Source organism: Cyprinus carpio, chromosome B5 (genome assembly GCF_018340385.1).
Source record: "Cyprinus carpio isolate SPL01 chromosome B5, ASM1834038v1, whole genome shotgun sequence".
Taxonomy (NCBI): Eukaryota; Metazoa; Chordata; class Actinopteri; order Cypriniformes; family Cyprinidae; genus Cyprinus; species Cyprinus carpio.
In genome coordinates this window covers 9,223,176-9,238,877 of record NC_056601.1, presented here as the reverse complement: position 1 = coordinate 9,238,877, position 15,702 = coordinate 9,223,176, and the positions used below count along the sequence as shown (strand labels likewise).

At 38.0% G+C, this 15,702-nt stretch overlaps 1 pseudogene; it reads right to left on the bottom strand.

Annotated features, from left to right (window-relative positions):
• Positions 1–2,565: 2,565 nt before the first annotated feature.
• On the bottom strand, positions 2,566–13,201 carry LOC109050377 (annotated as a pseudogene).
• Positions 13,202–15,702: the final 2,501 nt, after the last annotated feature.

Sequence of the window (15,702 nt, the reverse complement as noted above, 5' to 3'; positions counted from 1 at the left end):
CCAGAACGCACATTTATTTTCAAAGGATAATAACTGACTGTAGCATTGTTTTTCAAGTAAACAAGTATGTTAACTTAGCATGTTTCTTAAATATCTGTAAACATATTATGGGTTTTTTATGCTTTAGTAGAGTCAAAATCTTACATACAGCACCTTTAAAGCCTTGTTCCATGTGAATGAATGAATGAATGAATGAATGCATGCATGCATGCATGCATGAATGAGTTATGCATTTATATAGCGCTTTATTGTGTATTGTTGTACACCCAAAGCACTTTACAATCAGTTTTGTAGCATTTTCCTTTAAATGTTAATGAGCTCTGCTGACCCCGCCCCTCTCTTCCAGCTGCTCTCTGAGGGACTGTTTACATTAGCCGCATTCATCGTGAAACTTGCTAATTAGCACATTATTAGGAAAGGCGATTTGCAAAGATTCATTAAAAAAAAAAAAACTTACACTCACTTCTTCTGTAGGTGAAGCTGGATCACGAATGATTCGCGTGAACACATATGCATTTATGTAGATCGGGCGCATTATCTTCATAAACAAACTTAACCCACTGCCTCTTCAGCGGCTCAGATGTCTGGAGTAAATGACGACTGCTGTGTTCATTATTACATCCAGCAACAGAACACCTCAATCGCTTAGAAGTCATTCTTGTCTGCTCCGTCAGTAAAACAATGGCAGACTTATGACAGTTCACTCAGGGCGGGTCTAAGGTAAGACGCTAGTTCAGTCTGTGCTGAAACGGTACTGCCAATCAAACGATCGTGGGAGGGGCCTGTTTTTGTGTCGTCAATGTTTTTATACAGTCTATGGTCGTCACACAGACAAGCATCTGAGATCGGCTCGATTTGAGAAAGGGGTAAAGATTTGAGCAGATAAAAAAAAAAAAAACTCTGAGTGGATTTTTATCATTTTAGGGTGGTTGTGTACACACACTGCCAACACACATTTCAGTTCAAACAACTTGTAAAAGTGCAATTAAAAGTTAAAACCGCTGAATTACAAATGAAAATAAATTATATAAATCAGACTACATTTGAACTGTTAAGAGGAACAACCTTTTAACTCATTTGAAATAGTAGGTCTGTATTAGCCAGCTTACATTTGATTTACAGTTATGATTTACTGCTATGATAAAAATACACTTAGGATTAATGTGTTACATTTAATGTCCAACAACAAATATTTTAGCAGCAGTGCTCGTTCACTCACGTAAGCCTCACCCACTCCTGACAGCAAAATTGATATATTTGCATGACTTTCTAACATTTACAGATGAAAAATATACCTGTCACGTGTCAGTTATGCACTGAGGAAAACACAATGTCTCAAATGCATTAAACGGCACAAATATTCGCTGTTTGCCATAGTTGATCGATTTGATCCATGATTGACAATAAGGGCTGCTTAAGAATAAGCGTGCACATCAAATTATCTTGACTCAATGAACCTGGATAGAATTAGTGAGATTGCGTGAATTTAAATTGTTGTTTATGAAACCGCTTTAGTCCCGATTGATTTGTTAGGTTATTGGATTTTAATCACCACTTTTCTTAGCATCTTTTATGAAACAGCCTCCCAGTCCTGATTCAGAACTGCAGAAGGTAAGTAAAACGGCATCAAATGTCTGTGTTTTGTTGGCAATCGGGCAAGTGCTCGTCACTCTTTAGCTCCGCCCATGGCACGCCTCCAGGAGCTCACTGTTTTGGGAGAGAATCAGAAAGCTCTATATTTCTTTTATAAATATGATCAAACTAAAGTCTCTTTGGAGCAATGAACGATGCTATACTATGCTATAGGTACTTAAGATCAACATGAGATTGGGTGAAACTGTGTGTGTTATGACCTCTTTAAACCATCCAAGCTGAAGCATTTGTTTTTATCTTCCTTTACTGCATGCGTCTGACCTCCGCTCCATCATGAAATTGGCACGCTCACATAATTTAACACAGTAATTTCTTTAGACTTCATTATGTTATGTACCACATTTACTTAAAAGTGAATCAAAATGCCTGGTTCATGCAGCAACTACTGCAAGCATAAGTTTGGTTATAGAATGCCGTTTGTTGTAGTTTGGATGTAATGTTAATTTAGATCAATTATATTACATATTTATTCCATTTTATTCCTGAAACTCTCATACACCTAAATCACAGAAATGCATAAATTAAATTTTTAATTAACCAACACGTTGAAACCATTGATGGTCAATATTCCAGCGCAAAAGGGTCCACTATTGTGGCCTACAAAGTATTTATTCAACCATTTCATTTCTTCTGGAGCTATTGCTGTCATGGCAGATTTTTCCACTCAAACATTTAAATGTATAGGCTACATTTGGCAGACTCTTTAATCCAAAGCAACGTACATTTCATTCTATGTTTTATCCAGTAATGCATTTTTTCAGACTTCAGGCCATTTGTGAGCTAAATTCCATTACAGAACAAACTGGCTGCCTCTGACCACCCAAGTGTGAGTTCTTATAGGTTGTTTAACTTCCCTTTATAAATAATTTATTTGCGAATAAAATTGCTGTAAAGATCACTCCAAAACAAATGTCTTGTGAGCACAAATTTATTTTAAAAGGAATATTAAAAGTAAATCTTCAGAACAATCATATTATATGACTTCAGTAGAGGCTCCCATCAGGATTGAGGGTTTCACTCTTCTTTGGCCTGAGACAAAAAGAAAAAGGACATACAAAATCAAGTAAATAATCAGTACATTTTTCAAGCATAAGCTGAATAGAGTATGTTTCTTCTCAGTAAATGCAAAAAAAAGTATTTATTTTACTGAGGAAAGATTCTGCTTTTATGCAACTGACCTTTCCAGCATCACGGCTCTTGGCTCTGAGCTTGTTGACCTGAGACTCAGAAATGTCTGCACGCTCCTCAGCCTCCTCCAGCTCATGCTGCACCTTCCTCAACTTGGAAAGGTGAGTATTGGCTTGTTCCTCCTGCAAATCCACACACAATTATATCAGCAGCAATTATATAGTTGGCTTGCTCCTCCTAAAAAGTAACATTTTTACCATGTTTGTTAACTAAGTTGTGGAACATCATTGATATCCCTCCAGTACATAAATAACTAATTAATTAATAATCAATATGTCAAATGTTCATATAGATTTAACATACCGCCTCCTCAGCCTGCCTCTTGTAGGCTTTGACCTTCAGCTGCAGTTTATCAACCAGATCCTGAAGTCTATTGATGTTCTTCTTATCCTCCTCAGTCTACAAACAATAAAAAATATTTAATAGATTTGTATGGATAAATCTATGGATATGGTTGGGTATGATCATACCTGATAAGACAGCTCTTTCACTCTCCTCTCATATTTACGAACACCCTTAACAGCATCAGATCCACGTCTCTGTTCTGCTTCAACTTCAGCCTCAAGCTCACGAACCTTTGATTGCACATAAATACTTTCATACAAGTGTACAACTGAGTAGTTATTGCCTGGTAGCTACTTTTGGAACCTGAGATGATGCTTTAATTTTAGGAATAAGTTTATGCAATATCTTTAAGAGATTTTATCGTAAAATGATATTTTATATATGAATAAAAATAAAAAAAATCTTTCAAAAATTCTCACCCTGCTCTCCAACTTCTGGAGTTGTTTCTTTCCTCCCTTCATGGCCAGATTCTCAGCCTCATCCAGACGGTGCTGCAGGTCCTTCACTGTCACCTCCAGATTCTTCTTCATCCTCTCAAGGTGAGCACTGGTGTCCTGCTCCTTCTTGAGTTCTTCTGCCATCATTGCAGCTTTGCAATAATATAGATAAATATTAAAAATAAATTTTTGAGTACACAAGTCTTTGTGAATCATTAGGCAGCTACTGCTTCTCACATCAGTGATGGCCTTCTTGGCCTTCTCCTCTGCATTCCTGGCTTCCTGTACAGTGTCGTCAACTTCACTCTGGATCTGAACAAGGTCAGCCTCAAGCTTCTTCTTGGTGTTCAGGAGACTTGTGTTCTGCAATGTGGAAAGCAACAGTATGAACATTTTAAATGAGGCTCTCAGTTTCCTTAATTTCTTTGTAAAAAACAGTATGCTGTTACCTGAGAGTGCAGCAGCCCAACACGCTCACTGGCGTCCACCAGCTCTTGTTCAGCCACTTTGCGGCCTCTCTCTGTCTGCTCCAGAGCAGCTCTCAGCTCCTCAATCTCAGCTTGCATCAGATTGTTTCTGCGCTCCACCATTGCCACCTGCTCCTTCATGTCTTCCTGTCCTCTCAGAGCATCGTCAAGGTGCAGCTGGGCATCCTGAACATAACAATTACTTTATAATAAGCTTTTGATGTGCTTTCTGTTTGCCTTAAATTAACATAGCTTTGATTATAGAAACATATTAATGAACCTGTAAACCATATACCTTAAGTTGTCCCTGAACGTTCCTGAGCTGTTTCTGGGCCTCAGAAGCCTGGCGATTGGCGTGGCTCAGCTGAATTTCCATCTCATTAAGGTCTCCCTCCATCTTCTTCTTGATTCTCAGGGCATCATTCCTGCTCCTGACCTCAGAGTCCAGAGTGCTCTGCATGGATTCAATGACTCTCTGGCTGTTCCTCTTGATCTGCTCCATCTCCTCATCCTTCTCTGCAAGCTTCCTGTCAACTTCACCCTTGACCTGGTTAAGCTCAAGCTGGACACGAAGAATCTTGGACTCCTCATGCTCCAGGGTGCCCTATGAAAAGTAAAAACAACATTTACATTTCAGATTGAAAATAGGCATTGACAACACAGAATAATGCCTCTAGCAAGAATTGCATATTAATCTCAGGATACTCACTTCAGCCTCCTCCAGGGCGGTCTGAATCTCAGCCTTCTCAGTCTCCACTGTCTTCTTGGCCTTTTCCAGCTCATGGATGCTCTTACCAGTCTCACCTAACTGCTCTGTCAGATCTGAAATCTCCTCTACAAGTTTGAAAATATTAATCAACATAAATATACTGTGAATCACTACAGATTTAACACTGCAAAACGCTGATTTATATCATGAATTTAGTAATGTCAGTCTTACGCTGCAGATTCTTGTTCTCTCTCTTGAGGGTCTCCAGCTGATCCAGAGTCTCCTCATAGGAGTTCTTCATCTTGAACAGTTCAGTGCTGAGTGAACGAGCCTCTTTCTGGGCACCTTCCAGCTCTGCCTGACCTTCCTCATATTTCTGCTTCCATTCTGCCAGGACCTTCGATGAACATATTTAAAAGGTCAAATTAATTTAGAACATCTTCAACAAAGCCCATTTTAGCAATGATTTAGGAAGAGAATATCATATAATGATTAAATTCTTTACCTTGTCAAAGTTCCTCTGCTTCTTGTCAAGGTTGGCAGCCAAAGAATTGGCTCTCTCCACATCAATCATGAGGTCCTCCACCTCACCCTGGAGTCTCTGTTTGGTCTTCTCCAGAGATGCACATTTGGAGTTCACAGCCTCAATTTGTTCCTCTGCCTCTTGCAGACGCTGAGCCAGCTTCTTCCTGTAATGCATTTGTAAACACCAGTTTTAACATGAAAGACTTTTCCATATGAAAACATAGTAGATCTTGTAATGTTCATACTTGGACTCTTCAAGCTCCTCAGTGCGCTGGATGGCATCAGTTTCATATTTGGTTCTCCACTGTGCAACTTCACTGTTGGCCTTTGACATTCCCCGCTGCAGCTCAGCCTTTGCTTCCTGCTCTTCCTCAAACTGCTCACGGAGCAGGTCACAGTCATGACGGGCTGATTGCACAGCATGGGCCAGTGCGTTCTTAGCCTAGGAGACAGTCACATAATATTAGTTTTGTTGCATAGTAAGTGGAAATTATGTGTTTGTGTTGATGCCATTACCTTAACCTCCTCTTCAATCTGCCTCTTAAGCTCTTCAATTTGCTGAGTGAAAGCTTGTTTGCCTCTGGTGAGCTGAGAAACCAGAGCCTCTTTCTCCTCCAGCTGACGGCCAAACTCACCTGTGTAAATTTAGACTCACTGCGTCAGATTGTGTTAATGTCACCAACAGTTAATATCAAAACAAACTATATAAAAGCTAAATTTAAATCTATAATTTCTCTAATAATACTTTGTTAGATATTCAGTGCTGAATAATGTTAATACACCATACTCAATTACTATTGAAGTACTATTAATTTCTTTGTGACTGTTTTTGGTTACCATTTTCAGTTTGAAGTCTTGCTCTTTGAGCACTGAGGTCATTTATCTGGCGAAGGTTCTCATCATTCTTAGACTTTATTTCACTAAGTTGGTCCTCAAGTGTGCGGCACATTTTCTCAAGATTGCCCTAAAAATGCAAAAGTCATTAGATGTCTGAAAAACTTCAAGACATGTTCTATATTCTTTAGGCATAAAATTCCCCCTTTGCTTTGGCCAGCCTCCATGTTGCTAGAGATCATCAATCTCCATTTTGTATTCACTCTTCTCTTTCTCAAGCTTCTGCTTGACACGCTGGAGGTTGTCGATTTGCTCTCCCAGCTCGGCCACACTGTCTGCCTGCTTCTTACGGAGGGCAGCAGCAGTAGCTTCATGCTGGAGGGTGTGGACTCTTCAAGATCACGACCGCAGCTTCTGGAATTCAGCTTCACGCTTCTTATTCATCTCGATCTGAGCAGCAGTGGCTCCTCCAGCCTCCTCAAGCCTCTCACTGATCTCCTCAAGTTCCCTGGAGAGATCAGCTCTCTGCTTCTCAACCTTGGCACGAGCAGCACGCTCAGCCTCAATCTCTTCCTCCAGTTCTTCAATGCGAGCCTACAGTGGCATTAATAAAGCCTTATTAGTCTTTATTTTACCATTGCCTTTAACAGCAAAAAAAAAAATAATAATAATAATACAATTGAAAAAAAATAATAAATGAATCAAGAAATACCTGAAGCTCCTTGATCTTCTTCTGGAGTTGAGCACCCAGAGATTGTTCATCTTCAATCTTGCTGAGCAGCTGACTTGTTTCAAAGTCTTTTCTGTGTGTAAAAATTGAATAATTAATGATTTGAAATAAATAACCATTATTTTTGTAAGAATTTACGATTTTACGAAAACTTCCTACTTCTTCAGCTTCTCATCAGATTGTTGCTTGTCATTCTCAAGGTCCATGATGGATTCTTGGGCTAATTTCAGGTCTCCTTCAAGCTTTCTCTTGGCTCTCTCAAGATCCATGCAGAGCTTCTTCTCTTGTTCAAGGGAACCCTCAAGCTATTGGACAGTGATATATAAAATATTTTCAGGGTAAAAGAAGACGGTTAATTTAATTAATTAGTGACATGTTTAGTTAGTAACTCACATCATCAACTTGCTGCTCAAGCTTTGTCTTGGATTTGGTCAGGGTGTTGACTTTGTCCTCCTCTGCCTGCAGATCATCCAGGGTCTGCTGATGTGCCTCTTGGAGGGCTTTCTTCTCCTTCGTAAGTTTGGCAATGCTCTCATCCTGAGCTGCCATTTCCTCAGTCAAGTTCTTGACCTGTGTGATTTTTTTTTTTTTCCAAATGAGCTTGTTTTTTTTTTTTTTTACAATACATAGTCTACATCATCATATAAAACAGAAATTAAATCTAATCTTAAACCAACTTAATCTCCAACCTTGTTCTCAGTAGCATGTTTCTCCTTTTCCACTTTAGCCAAGGTGAGCTCCAGGTCATCAATGTCTTTCTTCAGCTCAGAGCACTCATCCTCCAGCTTCCTCTTCTTGGCTGTCAGTTCAGCATTGATTTCTTCCTCATCTTCCAGTCTCTCAGTTGTCTCTTTGAGTTTAGCTTCAAGCTGGATTTTGCTCTTGATCAGACCCTCACACCTCTCTTCAGCATCTGACAAATTCTCAGATTCCTGTTAGGAAAATAGATTGCTATTTCATTGGAAACCACATTGTTCCATTGTAATGGAGATAAAATTCAGTTAATTCAATTAGGTAAACTCACAGATGCCACTTGCAGCTGCAGATCATTTTTCTCTTGTAGCAGTGCCACCATTTTCTCCTCAAGCTCCTTCTTTTTGGCTTCAGCCTTGGCAAGATCTTCTTTGCATTTTGTAAAGTCCTCTTTCATGGTTGCCAGCTCCTTCTCAGTCTCAGCACTCTTCAGCAGAGGCTTAATCTTGTAGTAAACCTTCATCCATGGCCAGTGTTTGACGTTCATGAATGAGCGGATGTTGTATTGGATGGTGTAAATGGACTCCCTAAGAATAATTCATTATTAAATGCATAATCATCATTATTTACCATTCACACAGGTATATATATATATATATATATATATATATTAGGTATTATATCAAATAAAGGTATTATCATTATTTATGACATTCCTCACCTCCTCTCCGTCATCTTCACAAACTCTCTCCTCATCAGGTAACCACGGCAGACAGCCTGAGTCATTGTGACCAGAGCAGCCAGTTTCTCATCACGCATCTCCTCAAGAGTACCCAGAAGACCAGCTTTGAAGAACACCTGAATATATAATAAATCATGACAGTTATTTAAACAGAATAATCTCATACAATAAATCATGATCATTAAATGTTTTAAATGCTGTAAAGTAGAATATGAACCTTTGTGTGTCCAAATCTGTACTGGTCGTGATCAACATCGATGGATCCCAGGAGTTTCTCAGAAGCTTTCTTGTTGTCAATAAACTGTCCCTCTGGGATTACACTGGCATTCAGTACCTTGTATCTGTTGAAGGTCAATCAAAATGCTTCATATCCTCTAATTAAAAGCCTCATACAGGAAATAGTGCTTTCATGTGGTCCCTGTTACCTCTGCTTGAAGTCACCATAGAGGATTCTGCTGGGGAAGCCCTTTCTGCAGATTCTGATGCCCTCCAGCACACCGTTACATCTCAGCTGGTGGATAACCAGGTGGTTCTCCATGAGACCTATAAAGGACAGTTTATATTATGAGCTTGGTAAATTAATGAAAGCCATTAAATACTGTATTAATGACAGAATATCTGTAATCCCTTTATTACTTTACCTGGAATCTTGGACTCATTGGGAATCAGACAGCGCACAAAGTGAGGGTGAGTGCTCCTCAAGTTGGTCATGAGCTTGCCCAAGTTCTCCTGTTTAATCATGAAAAGTTACAGCTTTCTTAGTCACATTTTCTGACTTGTTGATATATAATTTCTCTGACTTAGAGTCAAGCAAGCTGATGTACAGTCACTGATTTCAGTTGCATCATTAATCACATTTGGTCTCAAACAAAGACATACTCTAAACTGTGAAGACACAGTCTGCATGGAACCACCCTTCTTCTTGCCTCCCTTCTTGCCACCAGTCTCTATTCAGATAAAGATACAAATGAACATATATAAATGCAAAAACAAGAAAGAAAGAGCAAAACTGAATTAAAGGGTGGTTAAATTAATGTCCATAATTGTATTAGTAACACTATTTTTCCTCCTTACCCTCAACAACAGGTGGGTAGAGAGTAGCCAGCAGTTTGACAGAAGACTTCTGGTAAAGCTGCACAACAGACTCGTTCAGTGGATCCTTGTTCTTGTCCAACCAGCCATTAATGTTGTAGTCCACAGTTCCAGCATAGTGGACCAGGGAGAAGTGGGCCTCAGCCTTGCCTTTGGCAGGCTTTGGTTTCTGGAAAAAATTGCACTTGACAAGATGCTGATCATACAACTTGTTCTTGAAGGAAGTGTCTGTAGCCTTGGGGAACATGCACTCCTCTTCAAGGATGGAGAAGATACCCATGGGCTGTATATAAAAGAATGTTGTTTATTATTAAACATGTATAATTTTGAAAATGAAAAAATGGAAATTAATAAGTTCCTAAACCAGTAAAAACCTTCTCAATGAGCTCAATGCAAGCAGCCAAGTCCATGCCAAAGTCAATGAACTCCCAAACAATGCCCTCCTTCTTGTACTCCTCTTGTTCCAGCACAAACATGTGGTGGTTGAAAAACTGTTGCAGTTTCTCGTTAGTGAAGTTGATGCACAGCTGCTCCATGCTGTTGAACTGGAGAAAGAAACAGGATCGTTTACTGACTGCTGAATGTAACTCAATTTGCCATAAAGAGAGATAAACATAAAATATTCTTACATCAAAAATCTCAAAGCCAGCAATATCCAGCACACCAATGAAGAAATTTCTTTGTTGTTTTGTGTCCAACATCTGGTTGATACGAATGACCATCCACAAGAACATCCTCTCATAGATAGATTTGGACAAGGCGCTAACAGAGTTGTAAACCTGTATGAATAGAGTGAATTTTTCTTAAAATCTTTCTGATTTGCTATGATTAGTCAAATTTAATCATGATTTTCAGACTGAGCACAAAGATATGCTGGAAATCTGTTACTACACACCTGTGGCACAGTCTGGCCTTTGGTCACAAACTCATTTCCGACTTTTACTCTGGGGTAGCACAAAGCCTTCAGCATATCAGCAGAGTTCAAACCCAGAAGGTAGGAGATTTTGTCAGCCTCTGCAATTTAAAAGGGTACAAAACATCCATACATTTCTTGCCTTGAAAACAATTTTTCCTTCATGAAAATAGAAAGAATCAGTGCTTTTGATTCTCTCAATCCAAGCACTGAATGTGATCACACACATTGGTATTTAGTCTCACCCTCTGTGCCATCAGGCTCAGCCTGCTCCTCACGCTGCTTCTGCTTGAACTTCATGTTACCATGATGAAGCACAGCTCCAGTGAACTTGTAGATGCCCATCTTCTCCTCAGCACTAAAGCCCAGAATGTCAATAGCAGTCTGGAAATTACAAAGAAGAATGAGCGCTATGATCAGCCATATTTATATAGAATACATTAAAAAAAAAAAACCGTAATTGACTCACATCAGTAGCAACCAGCTCCTCTTTATCATCAATGCTTGCCACTGTGATCTGACCCTGACTGCACATGGGGAAGTCATAGGGGTTGGTGGTGATGAGTGTCATTTCTGTAAAATACAGATTTTTTATAGTATTTATGAAAGAGTATATCTGGTATTGTCTGAGTATTTACAATATTATCTGGCATCAAAACATAGAATCAAATATGTGCATCTACCGATCAGCTCAGGCTTATGGTTGGTCATCATCTGGTAGAAGATGTGGTAGCCTCTCTCATCTGGAAGCTGGAATGTCACTCTAGACTTCTCCAGCAGATCTGTTGAGAGAATGTACTTGAGTCACAATCAGCTGAAGAGTGACAGACAAAGACAAATGCAGGATGCATAAATTAAATTAAATCATGTCCACTTACATGTCTCAATGTCAGCACTAGCCAGTTTTCCTGATGTGCCAAAGTGAATTCTGATGAATTTACCCTGTTTTAAACAAAATAAGATGACACATGAATAATAGTAACTATAATAGTTTTATAGAAACCTTTGAATAGGAAAATCCAACACAACCAACGAACTGTACCCTAAATAAAAAGTGGTGAACTTACAAAACGAGAGGAGTTGTCATTTCTCACAGTCTTGGCATTACCATAAGCCTCAAGCAGAGGATTGGCAGCAATGATCTGATCCTCAAGAGAGCCCTGCATTGGTTGAAGGGTGTTTAGTAGTAGTAGAAGTAGTAGTAGTAGTAGTAGTAGTAGTATCTAAGTATACATATATATATTTTACATAGTCTCATACCTGCATTTTGCCGGCAGCCTGCTCTTTCTTCTTGTCACCTTGTACTGCAACTGTGGCAAAGTACTGGATGACACGTTTAGTGTTCACAGTCTTTCCAGCACCAGATTCTCCACTGGTTTATTAAAGATGAGAAGACAAACATTGATAAAATATATACACTTTTTAGAAGACAGAAGTATACACTATATTTATATTTTATTTTGTATATATCTCCATATATATATATTTTATATTTGCTATATATCTGATTTATACTTGCATCTGTAAATGAAATGAAAATACTTACGTAATCAGGACAGACTGGTTTTCTCTATCTGTTGATTGCAACATGTACAATTTCTGGTAAATCTTTCTTTTATATACAGCAACATTTAATTAAATCTATAGAATTAACTTCCATAAGGTCTTACCAGTCAGCATGGCCTGATAGGCGTTGTCAGAGACAGAGAAGATGTGGGGTGGGGCCTCCATACGCTTCTTGCCTCTGTAGGCAGCCACCACTTCTGCATCATACACTGGGAGCCACTTGTAGGGGTTCACAGTAGCGCAAAACAGCCCAGAGTAGGTCTAAAATGAGCAGAGAAGTGGTCAGATTGCAACAAGACTGACAAAATGAACTTAAATACTGTTTTACTTTGCTCCAGGACTTACGTAGATCATCCATGCAGCATAACGCTCTTTGAGGTTATACAGCACAGAGGGTTCATTGAGATGGGTCATCATGGCCATGTCCTCAATCTTGTCAAACTTGGGAGGATTCATTGGGTGGACGTCATCCTCCTTTGCAACTCTCTCCTATAAATTTGATCCATTAAATTAGAACAACCAGAAAAATATGTAAGATTAAATAAGTTAAAGTTTTCATGGAATGCTGAAATTTCACCTCTTTAGTGTCATTCACAATGACAGTGACTTTGCCACCGTCTCTGCTCTTGATTGTTCCCTTGACGTACAGCTCTTTATCATCAACCACATAGCAGGCAGCTTTGGCATCAAACGGTTTGTTCTGAGCCTCGATTCTCTCCTTCTCAGGCTTACGGAGGTAAATGGCAGCCTTGCCATAAATGGCCATCTCCGCGTCCGTACTCATGGTGGCGGTTTACTAAAATTTAGAGGCAAAATTACTATTGGTGATCAAGTATACAGTCCACATAAAGAATTCACAGAGGGTCTCATGTATGTCAGGTCTTTATAGATTTATACAGTTTTAAAAAAGTGAAGAAGCCAATTAAAATAATAAAACAGTGAACCTTAATTGATGGTGTGCCTAATTAGATCTGCTGCACAAGATGCATTTTGCTGATACATTTTATTATATAAATATAAATTGCATAAACACAAATGAAACAGAAATGTGCCTATCTCTTTTATTTATGTGTACCAAAGTGTACATACACTATGTGTCCCTAGTCCCCCTTGAAATCTGCCATTGGACATGTGTAATACCTCTCATTTGTCAAAAATAGCAGCACATCTACATTAAGTCTACATGGATTTGACAAAAGACCTGCTGATATTCAACCAAATTTGTAATGCAGTAACAAAGTGTATTGCCACTACTTACAGTACCTTCCTGCTCCTTGAGCCCAGATTAAATTTTCACAGCCCTGCCAAGAAATTCAGTGAAATAAACTATAGTTAGTCATAGATGTAAATGTGAATGTAATATCAATGTTTATTTTACTTAAAAATAATATCTTATTATAGACTTTATCTTCTGTCATATCAATTGGTTTAGCTCACTCACATAAATAACAACATCAAATGCAAAGTACTTCAACTTCTTACCACAAGTTGGAACTTCTCTAGTCTCCTGTAAGACTGATCATGCTCTCCTCCACACTTATATTGAGGTCAGTTTGCACACTAAGCAGAGGCTATATATGGATAAGCTGTGGAGTCCTATTTTGTGGTAAGAAGCTATTCTCAGTCATCAACCTATATAACAACCTTTTATACAGTTATAGTTATCACATAAATTTGACAACACATTACTTCAAAAAGAGTTCACATTTGGATTAAATTACATGATAGATTTAAATATCATATTTATCTTTCATAGGAATTATCATATAATAGATTTACTATGACATATTTTTATATATCTGTTTACATCTTTACATTTTCATTGTCATTTTAAATGGAATTACAAAAAAAGAATGTCTTTTCTGCATAGGCGTAGGACTGTGCTTGATTTTAATTATCTTCCTTAGGAAATGAAATGAATTTTATGTTGCCATTTAAATTGGAATAATATCAAAACATATAAATGTCACATTTGAGATCTCATTTTTGTAACTCTAGAACACTTAATATAACATATGTACAAGCCTGTGTAATAACGATTGACCAAAGGTTACCCAATCTCTCATAAAAAATAACATGATAGTTCAGTGCCAGTGTATGAGTACTGAAGTGTCTATTTATACCTAATGCAAAATGATCCTCTATATGATTGGGATGGGTAAACTATATTACTTGACTAGGGGAAAGATTCAGTGATTCATTCATTTGCTTTGAACACTGCAGTGTTTTTATTTTATTGCTATTTACTGCAGTGTTTTCATATTTTAATGTAAAGCATCTTTACACTTCATTAGGAGACAGTTGTCATATAATCTACAAAGTAGTAAATTTTTTTAACATAAATTTGAAATTAATATGAAACATTATTATTGTTGTTGCAATTAGTCATCCCAACATTTATACATGTCTTTCTGTAAAACATTATGTTAAATTGCAAAGATTCAATCTTCTTTGTCTTGGGAAATGAAGATGAGGCAAAGCAGGCCCAAAGTGTGTTTAAGACTGCACTTACAAGGGGTCTAATGCAATAAACTATATAAAGGAGACAAGAAGTCCTAGCAACTGCAATGGCCACAGCTCTTGGCTCATAGTTTGTTGTTTATATTGCTGTAGTACAAAAAGCAAAAGTTTATGTTTATTTCACCATCCAATTAAGCACATCAACCACAACTCTTTCAAAAACTGCCAGAAACCTTGGAGTTATGATTGATGATCAGCTGATCCTCTTAGACCACATTGCTAAAACTGCCTGGTCCTGCAGATTTGCTTTATTCAACATCAAGAAGATCAGGCCCTTTCTTTCAAGAACATGCTTCACAACTTCTTGTTCAAGCTCTTGTTCTGTCCAGGCTGGACTACTGCAATGCTCTCTTGGCAGGTCTTCCAGCCATTTCTATCAAACCTTTGCAATTAATCCAGAACGCGGCAGCAAGTTTACTATTTAATGAGCCAAAAATAATGCATGTCACACCTCTGTTTATCAATTTGCACTGGCTACCATTAGCTGCTCGCATAAAATCCAAGGCATTAATGTTTGCCTACAAAACCACCACTGGCTCTGCAGCCCTTTACCTAAATTCATTACCTCAGACTTGTGTGCCCTCTAGAAGTTTGCATTCTGCAAGTGAACATCCTTTTATTATGCCATCCCAAAGAGGCACAAAATCACTTTCACAGACTTTTAAATTAAATGTTCCCTTCTGGTGGAATTACCTGCCCAACTCAATCTGAGCAGCTGAGTCCTTAGCCATCTTTAAGAATCGGCTAAAAACACATCTCTTCCATCTTTATTATCTTTATTTGACCCTCTATATCTAGCACTCTTTATTTAGACTTGCACTCTATTCATTTACTTACTGCTTGTTTTCTTAAAAAAAAAAACTAACACTAGCTTCTCTTATATATTTGTATTCTATCTATTTGTTTTCTTTATATTTATTATACAATTAACAAAAGCAAAAACTGCCTCTAACACTAGCTTGCTCTATTCTTTTTCTATTCTATCAGTTTTCTTTTTATTTATCATATAATTAAAAAAAAAACTTGCTGTTTGTACTGTGTTAAGCTAACTGAGACTTGTTATGGCACTTGCATATCATTGTTTTTTTGTTGATTTTGATTGCTTCCATTGACCTCATTTAAAAGTCACTTTGGATAAAAGTGTCTTCTAAATGACTAAATGATGTATGTGTAATGTAAATTTAGTGTCTTTCAGAAGAAATGGATGAATTCAGGTGTTGTAAATCCGATAGGCTCTACTAGCACACATAGCCCTTAAACTAAGCCATGAACTGTGATCATTATGAAC